The sequence below is a fragment of the Piliocolobus tephrosceles genome, chromosome 5 (genome assembly GCF_002776525.5).
Source record: "Piliocolobus tephrosceles isolate RC106 chromosome 5, ASM277652v3, whole genome shotgun sequence".
In the NCBI taxonomy this organism is placed as follows: domain Eukaryota; kingdom Metazoa; phylum Chordata; class Mammalia; order Primates; family Cercopithecidae; genus Piliocolobus; species Piliocolobus tephrosceles.
The window spans coordinates 68,134,887-68,143,591 of record NC_045438.1 but is presented as its reverse complement, the minus strand read 5'-3'; the positions used below and the strand labels follow the sequence as shown (position 1 = coordinate 68,143,591).

At 39.6% G+C, this 8,705-nt stretch overlaps 1 pseudogene; it reads right to left on the bottom strand.

The window, feature by feature from the left end:
- Positions 1–3,402: 3,402 nt before the first annotated feature.
- LOC111538454 lies at positions 3,403–5,534 on the bottom strand (annotated as a pseudogene).
- Between the last annotated feature and the right edge of the window lie 3,171 nt (positions 5,535–8,705).

Genomic DNA, 8,705 nt, shown 5'->3' with positions numbered 1-8,705 from the left:
AAGATTATGGCAGGACTTCGAATGAAGGAAAAGGAGCAAATGTCTATACATAAGAAAGTCTGAATAGTTGAGAGGATGCTTGATTTAAAAATTCATACATTAGTGCAGCTACATGAGAAAAACCACAGGGACGAAAAAGTATTCTTACGTAAGACTGGCTGAATAAACGGGTGGAAAGCAGCAGAAGGAAGCTAAGCGAATGCAAACTCGTCCCTCTGAATCTATTGACAATAGGGATAAAATCAAAGAAGTGAAGAAAAAATAGACACATTTCTACATTTGATTAGATGAAAATTACATGCAAATTAAGTAGGTTACATCATCATTCAACTCAATATAGCTGTTAGTCATCTGGGATATTTTGGTTTGGGTTTTTTTTTTTTTTTTGGTGTGCGTGATTATTCACAATATGAAAATCATAATTCTTAGCTAACTTCCTCATTCTCCCCAAGACTTTTCTCATGGGCAAAAGTTTGACAAGAATCTTATCACAATATTGATGCCTCTGGCCTAATACAAGGTCAGAGCTCAGCTACATGAAAAGAATCAGAGAAGAAAAAGTATTCTTACATAAGACTGGATGAATAAAGGGGTAGAAAGCAGCAGAAGGAAGCTAAGGAAATAAAAACTCGTGCCTCTGAATCTACTGACAATAAGGGATAAAATCACAGAAATGAGGAACAGAATTTTCTTGTACATTGCCAATCTATTACATAAGAATGATCTGAGGTGTCTTGCCCCTTAGCATTTTTTTTCGGAAACCACATTTTGATTGGTTTACTGCAGATGGTTTTAGGACTTGCTTATGCCTAAAACTTTTACTCTCAAAATGTAACTGTTATACAAAGCATAAAAAATACACACAGTATAGATAATATTTGGAGCTATAGCTTTAAGATGAATAATCACTTAATGGCTATGACTTATGTATGGTGACTAAAATACATAATCTAATGGCAGTAACAGTAGAAAATTTAGGTTTAAAAATAAGAAATATATACAATTTTTTCATAAAAGTATAAGGTATTATTTTCAAATATTTTCATCCTTATATAAAGTATTGACTCCTAATTGGGACAGAATTAGTTGAAACAGAAGCAATTTTACAACATAAGCCCACCCAGTTCTTCCAGGAAGATGTGTTCTAATTTAAGAAGGAAAAAATAAACCAAATGTGTTATTTGAAATTCAAAAGAATTATATGTATCACCAAACTATCTTAATCTTCCTCAGAGTAAAAATATAATACATTCCATAATAAAATACTGTTTAAAAATTCTGAGTAAATGGTCATTCCAAAAAAAGTGCCACACATCATATATTAATTTCTGAACAGCACTACTAACTAGTAGATTCAGCCAGACCCAAAGGTTTCCATTTATTCAGTGTAGTGCACAGTTTTGTTGAGTTCCCTTTTGGCAAAATGTCAGAGCTGTTACTATTCATGAATTAAATTACAACTTTATATCAAACAAAATTGAGCAAAACTAACCACTTGTTTCTTAAAGATATCTTCAAAACACCTTGACTCCCTTGTTGAGCCATATTTTTATAGTCACTTATATGTAACCCCGATGTTGGTCATACTGATGTCCTTAACAACTATATAATGGTCTCAACTGGTCTCTCAGCATCATTTCTGGGCCATGTCTCCATAACATAGGCAGGGTGATCTTCTCAAAATGCAACTCTAACCATGTTATTCTCCTCCTCAAATGTCTGCTATGGCCATAACCACAGCACTGTAGGCTTTAGCCCTGTCTTTTTCTCTGATTCCACCTCAAGGCACTGTGCCTAGCTCTCCAATACAACTATATTCCCTTCATCCACAGAACCTTTGCATGAGATAGCCCTTCTTCATGAACTTCTTTCTCTCTTCACCCTCTCTCACTACACTCTTTATCTATTTCACTGTTCCTTTAGGGCCAAGCTCACAGGATATTGCCTCAGAGAAGGTTTCCCTGACTCCTCATGTTCCATCAACCTTACCCCGTTGCATTCTGTGCTTTGCTAGCACCTATGACAGTTTCATTAATGACAGTCTCCTCCACAAGACTATGGAGCTCGGTGAGGCCAGGGCACATGCACCATGCCTGTCAATGTATTGTCTATATCCAGTTCAGCACCTGGCATTTAACAGTCCTTCAATTTGTTTGGTTGAATAAATGAAGAAAACCCTAAATAAAATGATATTTGTACAGAAGCTTTCATTTCATCAATGTTCACTCTGAAATTTATACAATTTTTAATTTGGGAAGTTAGAATATTTCTACATTTTTTAAAATCTGAAATTAATGCAAATAAAAATGTGGCTTAAGGAAAAATCGTGAAAATAATTTGTAATGGGCAGAAGATTACTGAGTGTTCTTCTAATGGAATGCTGAGTTGTTGCATTTTTTTTTTCCAGTGACAATTTTTTTTCATATTTAAAAACAAAATCAACTTTGCCCCAAATAACCCCCAAATTAAAAAAAAAAAAACAGATTAAATAAAATTTACAGTGAGTATACCCAGCAAACATCTATTTGTGCAAATAAACAGTGTCTGTTACTGTGATACAAACATTAAACAAACAATATACAATGTTCTTGGAGGTGAGGGGAGTTTCAAGTGTTAACTCTGTGGGGTTTGGGAAGACACAACGAGGAAGTGAGAGAATGTGGAAATCAATTTTGTTTATCATAATTTTGTCCATATTTCTGTCCATATAAATACATTCATAAAGACAAAAAAGGGCTAGGGGCAGTGGCTCATGCCTGAAATCCCTGCACTTTGGGAGGCTGAGGTGGGTGGATCACCTGAGGTCAGGAGTTTGAGTCCAGCCTGAGCAATATTGTGAAACCCCATCTTCACCAAAAATACAAAAAATCAGCCAGGAGTGGTGGCATGCACCTGTGGTCCCAGCTACTCAGGAGGCTGAGGCAGGAGGATCACCTGAGCCTGGGAGGTGAAGGTTGCAGTGAGCCAAGATCAGGCTACTACACTCCAGGATGTGTGACAATGAGACTCCATTTCAAAACAAAAAACAAAAAAGGAAAGGGAGCTTGAGATGAGATCTTTAAAAAAAAATGGAGAATACTTATTCCTGAACAACAACAACAACAACAACAACAACAACAAAAAATAGAAGAGAAAATAAATTAAAATGATGTAAGTGGATGGGAAGAAGAGGGAAGCAGAGGGGCCAACCAGGGTAAAAAAGGGGACCCAAAGAAGGGGAGCCTGAAGGAATCCAATGCCAGTGTGGATGTCCGTCTGTTTCCGTCTTCATCACAACTGTCTTAGGCTCCAGTTTAGCATCAGTCTCCTTACTTCCTGTATCCATCCATAGTCTATCAGGATCCTTCAACACCCTCTACCCTGCCACCACCTCTTCTGGGCTGCTCCCTTCCTCTTCTCCATTTATTGGGATCCGGTACGCTCCAGGATCCTCAGGTCATAGTTCCTTTTGGCCATTCAAAGATTGATGGTATTCAGGGAGTTGTTGAGATGAAGGGAGGCATTTTGAGCAGCCAGCGGGTTGGGGAACACAGCCACGATGGTGTATAAGGCAGCAAGGTCCAAGCAGTGGCCATTCTCAGCAGTCCCACCATTGTCCCCTCCACTCCTGCCAGGGAGCCCCTGAGCTGAGTCTTGGCATTGGACATAGCAAGCTGCTTAAAGAGTTTGTCTGCCTCGGTACAGGTGATGCCCTCAGGGAGATCTGTCACCTCCAGCACCTGCCCCATGACAACATCTGCTGTCTCCATGTCAGAGGAGGCAGATTTGAGTGCTTGTCTGTTGCCCTGGTTTCCATGTCCACTCTGTCCCTGGTGCACTGTGTAAGTTGACTGGCCATGGAGCAAGGGAGGGCAGACGGACAGATTGTACTCTAAAGGCTGGCCTAAGAGGGAGTAGCACCCATCACCCTGTACTGGACCCCTAGGCCAGGGGAACCATCTGAAGACAAACAAGGGACTGAGTCCTGTGCAGACAGCCACCACTGAAGCTGGTGACAGGAGAGGGTGGTAAAGCCTCGGTAGGAGATGTGTCAGGGCTGCTGCTCATTTGTGTGTTGGCCTGGGGGGTGATATCAGGATTGTACAGGTCTCCAGGCTTCTGGTCCTCGTGTTCCATGCTGTAGTATTTACAGTGACTCCACTGGACCCTGGATGGGTTCTGAGTGGGTTCAGGGTCCATTAGCAAAATTCAGCTGCATGACCACCACAGCTTGCCCAGAAGGTGACACTCCTGACTACTGCTGCGGCATCTGTGGTAGACTGCAGGGAGAGAGAAACTGAAGCATCTGGTGATGCTGAGACCCAGGAGGTTGCAGAAACCTAACAGTAGGGCTTGTATGGTTCTGCTGAGCCAGTGGGATCATGCTGTAGTACACTGGTATGCCCCGTTTGGGGGCCTCCTTACCCAGACTGGCTCACAGGGGCCAGCATGAGTTGCTAGAAAGGCCGCTGGACCACATTTTGTGAGTAATTACCCACTGAGACTTGGTAAGAAGGCTGTGGAGGGTACTGAACCACCAGGCCTTGCATCTGGTCGCCCACACTGCTTCTCCGACTGTGGAGCAGGCCCTGGTTCTGTGGCTGCTGGAACCCCTATCATTCCTTGGTAAGCCACCTGCTACCAGTTGGGCATCATGGGCTATAAACCAGGCTACTGGGATGGCTGAGCAAGTTTTTGACCGCATCGGGATCTGCAGGCCACCAGGTGAGAGAAATGTTAATAATGCTGGTTGGAATTAGGATATTGTCCAGGGGTATTAGTAAGAAACCTGGATCTGTTGAGAAGGCTGCATGTAGCCCCAGGGTAGCAGCACTTGCTGAGTAGCTGATGCTTGGCTAGAGGTGGAACAGTTAGAGGTGGGGAGGGGCTGACCCATGGATGCCATGATGAAGTTAGTCTGCTGATGGTGCTGGGAGATGAGTGGGAGCTGGAATAGAGGTGCAGATGAGTCAGTTGCTTTAGTAGAACCTTGGCACCTAAGGCTCATTTGTCCAAAGGAGTTGCTGAGGTCATCTGCCTGTGAGATCATGGTATTATTCAAGGGTGGCTGTTGCTGAGGTGTGGGTGGGACAGCACAAAGTTTGCTGCTGCTGCTGCTGCTGCTGCCACTGCCGCTGCTGCTGCTCAAGGGAGAAGGTTCAGGATAGACTGGGATGAGGTGACCTGGTTGCACACTTCTGGGGCATGTAGTGTCACACGTGGCCTGGAGATCCCTTCCTGTATTGCCACCTTTACTGCTGCCAATGCAGTCACCTTGAGTGAAGATAGAGATTCTGCTGAAGCTGCTGGCTTTGGTTACAGAGGGTTGCATGTTCTGGACAGAGCCATCAGCGTTCGTGCTGCTCCACGGCCGTGGCTCCAAGCGATTTGAGTTCACTGTCTGTGCTGTTCCAGCAGCTGCTTGAGATGCAGCTGAACCTTCTGCAATTCCCCCTGATGTCATTTATATATCCTTTCTGGCCAGTCTCTTGGGGGTCAAATATTCTCTCTCAGACCCTTGGATATTTGTCCCCTCTCTCTTCTATTGACTTACTCCTCCTTCCTAAAGCACCCCTTTTATTTATAATTAATTTCAGATTTTAAAACATGTAGGAATGTTCTAAGTTCCCATATTAAAACTGTATAAATTTTAGAGTAAGGATTAATGAAATGAAAACTTCTGTATAATGTCATTTCATTTAGGGTTTTCTTTATTCATTCAAAGAAACATATTAAAGGACGGTTACATGCCAGGTGCTGAGCTAGATATAGACAATACAGTGGTGGGCACAGTACACATGGCCCTTGTCTTACAGAGTTCTGCAGTCTTGTGGGGGAGACAGTCATTATGTTTGCCAGTTTAATCTGTGAAATGGGCAAGCATTGTTAAAATTTAAGGAATATATTCACATGGACAGCTGAGTAGTTAAAAATCAATCTTTTAAAGCCACAGTATGGGATACATCTTGACTTTTTTTTAACAACAGGATTAATCCTGCTAACCATTTGTTGATCCTACAGGGAAATGATAATAGTACATCTATACTAAAGAATGCTATGCATCAATAAAAAATAATACAGCAAATCAATAGATGAAGCCATTGAAAGACTACCAAGATATTTTACTAAGTACAAAAATGTTTTGGGATTATATATATAGCATATGATATGATATCACTCATTTTAAAACTCCACAAAAGAGAAGTATACATTGATACATACATACATGCACATATATATAATTAAATACATATGCAAATACATAGAAAAACAGTCTGAAAGGTATTCACCAATTGATGATAGCTGCTATGTTTGAGAAAGAAACTCAGATTAGAGCATCAGACACTTAGTAGATAAGTGTCTACCAAGATAATCAAATCATTGGTGCTATTTGAGTTAAAAATATGACATTGAGTTTAAGTACAGCTTATACATTTATCATTTTTAAGAGAGAAAAAGGAAGTAAAACAGACAAATTATACTGAAGAAGTAAACTAGTCTTGTAGTGACTACTTTTAGCACCAGCAAGTGAAGGCAACCATAGAAGAAGAAAAATGATTTTATCTCTGACATTTGAACCAATGAAAGGATCCTTGTGCCAGGAAAGAGAATGTGGTCTTCATCAAAGGAGAACTAAGAAGCTATTGCCTAGATACTCTCCCCTCATTCCACAAATGTGGGTAAGAATGCCATTGAAGGACTGAAATGCAGTGCTGCTCTCCCCAAGTCTCCATTGAGCTTGGAGGTCTAAGAGGTACTTTTAGGACCACCTCTGAGGAGTGTCATCTAATATCACCTACCATCTAACTTAGATAGTCAAGAAATGTAGACTACAGTCCATGAATGAAAACTCTACATTTCCTAAATTTTAGGAACTTTCTTAAGGTTATCACTTGTATTTTCTCTTACCTGTTCACTTGTGCTAATTCCGAGGAAGAGAAAGAAACCGGGAAATTGGGGAAACCAGTCAATATTATAGGAGAAAAAATTGCCAAGATATTGAATTAGTGACGGTCGTTTTATAAAGCAAAGACACGCAAGATATTCAGAGTTCATTGGAGTGGAGTCAGAATGATAGTTCCCCAAAGAGGTCTCCATCCTAGTCCTTGGAAACTGTAAATATATTACTTTATATAGCAATGGGAATTTTGCAGATGTAAGAAAGCATCCTGGATTACACAGGTGAGAGTAATGTAATCACAAGGGTCTTTTTAATGTGTCAGCGAGAACCAGAGAGAGAAAGAAGGTTTAAAGATGTTATATTCCTGGCTTTGCAAATGGTGGAAGGGGCCGTGGGCCAAGATATCACACAGTCTCACCAACACCTTGATTTTAGTCCTGTGAGACATTTTATATTTCTGACATGAAACAAATATAAGACAAAGAGTTGTGCTGTTTTAAGCCACTAAGTTTGTAGGGATCCTAATTTTCTTCCTATACCTTAAGTGCCTTTTAGGTACTAATGGGCCTTAGAAAAATTTCTTGTCATACTGCTTTATATATTACAGATGAGAAAATTGAGAGCTAAAGAAGTGAGGTGATTTGGCCCTCAGCTATTAAGAAAAGAATTAGGTTCTGATATTTCCAGATGATATGAAAGATGGAAAAAGGAAGAGAAAGTGTTGCTCATCTTCATTTTCTCTAAGATTTTGTGATTGACAAATATAAAAATTGAATAATACCAGGTACATGCTAAGGTTAACCCACACTCTATGCACGGCAAGTGCAACATATTAGTAAAATCTGGGGACTGTTCAATGCAGAGTGAAATTTTCAAGAGAAGATATATGTAGGGCTAGGTTTTAAAGTAAATTAGAGGTATTCATTTTCTGGTTTTCTCTAAATTTCTCTGCAGTAACTTTAAAAAGGTGCAGTAGTGAAAGATAAAGGCACAAAGATGGGTTCCTTTACATATTAATGGATAACTAACCAAAGACTAATAAAAATTCAATGATCATGCTGATTAGATTATTCTGGATTGTTTATCACTCTGCAGGCAGTGCCCATACCCAGCTTCTATTACAAATTATGCAATTAAATGTAGCTTTGGAAGTTGTATTTGCATCTCTCACAGAATGTCTAATTTGTTCCAATAGTGCAAAAGGATAATGTCTTGAAAGTTCCAAGGATCAAAATAATCATCTGAGGCCTTTTAAATAGACTTTTTTTGTATTGATAACTAACACACACAAACAAAGCACAAGATAATAAAAAAATCCTTCTATGAATGTAGTAAAAGTAAGAATTATGAATTACAAGGCTTTTGAAAGGATAAGTTGATAATATGAACTTGCTTGGGGATGCTCTAAGCCAATACATTTTAGTACTTTTATTTCTGCCACTAAATCTTGACAATTAGACAACATGGAAAAATATGTATTATGCCAAATAGGTATATAAAAATAAAAGTATTGAGAGGCTATGATGATTTGGATCCTTTTTATATATGCTGAGATCTCTTGAAATTAATGTTTCTTAATCTATAAGTGGAGAGCTCCCAGCTGGTGTGTTTCCCATCTAATTGAAATGCATAAGGATGAGTCAACACAACCTTATTTGTAATTAAATTTTGGATTTAGGTTAAATCCACTTGCATCATAAAAGCTTGTGGACAAATCTCTTCCTAGCAATAATGCAAATAGAAACATTCACGTTTCATGAAATGGTAATTTTTGGACACTGGCAACAAATAATAATACACACAAAAAATACTTAGACTGTTATAA